This window comes from Propithecus coquereli, unplaced genomic scaffold (assembly GCF_000956105.1).
Source record: "Propithecus coquereli isolate 6110/MARCELLA unplaced genomic scaffold, Pcoq_1.0 Scaffold75, whole genome shotgun sequence".
NCBI classification, from domain to species: domain Eukaryota; kingdom Metazoa; phylum Chordata; class Mammalia; order Primates; family Indriidae; genus Propithecus; species Propithecus coquereli.
Window position 1 is genome coordinate 4847813 of NW_012153618.1, and position 3131 is coordinate 4850943.

Below are 3131 nucleotides of genomic sequence, written 5' to 3' on the forward strand. Positions count from 1 at the left end.
AGGCTGGTCTCGAACTCCTGAGCTCAAACAATCCGCCCACCTCGGCCTCCCAGAGAGCTAGGATTACAGGCGTGAGCCACCGCGCCCAGCCTGACCATATGATTAGTAATAATATTGATAAATAATTATGAGGTAGTGAAACAAGAGGGAGATAAGAAGATATTATACTTACGGGTCATTGTTCTAAGCAATTTATTTTGAATAATTTATTTAATTTTCACAAAACCCCATAAGGTAAATACAATTATATCCTTTTTACAGCTAACGTAGCTAAGGTCCATGAAAGGTTAATTAACATGGAAAACGCACACCATTATTAAGTGTTAGAGCAAGGTTTAGATATTTGAAGCCTGTTTCCAGAGCCCATGCTATCTTGTGTAAATATTGTGTTCATTTTAATATCGTTTCTGTGCATTCAAAATGAGCAAGTGGTCATGATAGTAATAGAACTTCTTGCTGAACCAACATAGGTATCCAGCTGCATATTGAGTAGTGAAGTCAGTATACATGGATTTGAGGTTCAGATTTATGTAACACTGTGGTTCTCAGCCTCAGCTCATTCATCCTTGGAAGGAGATACTTCAGTTGCAAACGTGTAAACATCCATCATGTGCTTAGCAGTGAACTCTGTGTGATGAGTGGTATCGAGATGAAAATGAGAATTTTTTTAAAAAGGTCTTTTTATTTGTGTGTTTGCTTATAAGAAAGTCAGAAAAAACATGGTGATGTAGAGTTCCACCCTCCATTCCTCTCTATTTCAGCAGAAGAGTCATCTGCTTGAAATGACATCCCACTCTCTTCTCTGCGTGAGCAACTCTTTATCTACTTAGCCAACGGTACTCAGCTTCTCAAGAAGCCTTTGCTCACCGTGCCCCTCAACCACTCTAAAGGAGGCATCTTTCTTTGTGTTCCCAGAATGACATGGGTGGGTGTCTGTTGGGACACACAAATATATACTTACAAGTTTCCATGTTTAGCATCACCACTAGTTTTTTTTCACCTCTAGAAAACAGCACTTGTGTTTATCTCCAGCCCTCAGTAAACAGTAGGTGCTCACTGAGTGCCTATTTATCAGAGCTCACTCACTTTTCCTGATAAATCTTTCTGCAACTTGCACTGTAAATTCTAGCTCTTCTAATCCTACCTTCTGGTTTAGAGACACAGGTGCTGATGTTATTTCCTCTTTCTCATGAGAGTGCTTCAAATATCAAAAGCAATACATTATTTTTAAGGTATATGGGAATCGCCTGTGAATGTTGTTAAACTATAGAATTCTGATTCACTAGGTCTGGGCTGGGCCTCTTATATTCTGCATATCTGATAAGCTCTCAGCTGCTGCTGGCCCTGCCGGTGCACAGACTGTACTTTGAGCAGTAGGCATTCAGAGTGGCCTCACACTCCATCTATACATCTCCACTTTTTCCATGGCAAACCAAAATAATTTGTTTTAGCTAATACTTATAAGCCTATTTTTAGAGTGTGCTTATTTTGCCCTTTTTCAATTAGCCTAACAAGATATGGAGGAATACTGTAGACAAAAATGGGTTATTTATTTTCCTTGATTTCCAAAGTTAATAAAAGTAAAGATATTAAACTAAATCTAATGGAAACATCACAGTCATATTTTCACTGATGTTTCATCAAAGAAGTGTATCTGAAAAAATTGTCCAGGCACAATTTGTATGGTAATGCATAAGATTCCATGTGACAATTAGTAGGACCATGATTTGAATGGTATAAATTAAATTTGCATTCTCAATTATACTTAAAAATGAATTATTCGCCACTTTAGGCTGAGAAGCAGAGATGTAATGCAATATACATGCCAATCGATGAAGAGAGAAAAGCTATTACAAAGTAAAAGTAAGAGACTATTTTGAATTTTTGAGGACAGATCCAATATAATATACTATGTCATTGCATCTGGAAATCACAAATGTATAAAACAACTGAGTGATTAATATGTTCCAGACACTGTTCTAAGATCTTCACATGGATTATTAATTTAAAACCTACAGCCTCCATTAAGGTGAGGACTATTGAGGCAAGTGAGATAGGTACTGCTATTAGATTCATTTTACAGATAAAAAAATTTAGGTACAGAAAGATTAAAGCTTCTGCCCAAAGTTACACAGATGTATGTGATTAAAATTACGGCAGGTGGCCTAGGTGGTCTGACTCTAGAGTGTAATACTGAGCCACTTATTCACTGCCTCTCAGGAGCCCCCTATGAGAGGCACAATTTAGGATGCTCTAGATTCCCCCACGTAGGCATGCTAGCACTCCCCTAAGTTAGCGCTTGAGCAAAGTGGAAACATACATCTTCAATGAGGGAGTTGATATCTTACTCAAATTATTTGTAGGTATCCATCTATCAACGCGTTATACAAATTTGCATTTACTTTGAGCCATTCAGCCTCCTGTAACCTAAATCCAACCTTGATCAGGTAAGAAAAAAATAGGAGCATCTCCTTTGAGACCAATGTAAAATAAAACACCTGAGAATATTAGTATAAATAATGACAATATTCTTTTATAGTTACTTTTAAAATTAGAATAATTACATATATGCTATCTATGTAATTCCACAGATGAAAAACACACTAGACTGTCAAGAATTATATCCTGTTATTTTACTGCCTGTAAGAAGTTTTATAAGATTATGATGTTTTCCTTTATCTAACAGTATATGCTGATAATATATTCAATGTTATTAATAGCATCTTATTTTATCTTCCAAATTTTTAGAAAAAAAATATACACATAACCATTTTTGTTGAAATGGTTCTATGTATGTAGAATATTGAGCAACTCATAAATTGACACAAGAAGAAGCCTCATGATCCCTTAAAATGAGAATCTCGCAATACAAATGTGTATTTAGAAAGGTGATCAAAATTCTCTAGTAAAGGCATTATAGTATATGCAAAAGGATCTGGAATATCCACTCAACTTATTAAAATTCATGAGACTTTAAAAATATCATCCAGCCTAAGAAGGGTGTAAACAGAAAAATCCATTCCACAGAAATAAGAAGCTTATTCTAAAATTACCTTGGAAATTGTTTTTTTCTACACAAGTCTTGAAGATTTTTACCCCATTTATATCAAAGATCATTTTATTTATTTTTT

The 3131-nt window shown here is 35.4% G+C and overlaps 1 protein-coding gene across 1 annotated transcript in view; it reads right to left on the bottom strand.

Moving 5' to 3' along the window:
* CNTNAP2 (contactin associated protein-like 2) overlaps positions 1 to 3131 on the bottom strand; it is a 1798324-nt gene that overhangs the window by 1683211 nt on the left and 111982 nt on the right. The gene's annotated exons all lie outside the window — the stretch shown is intronic.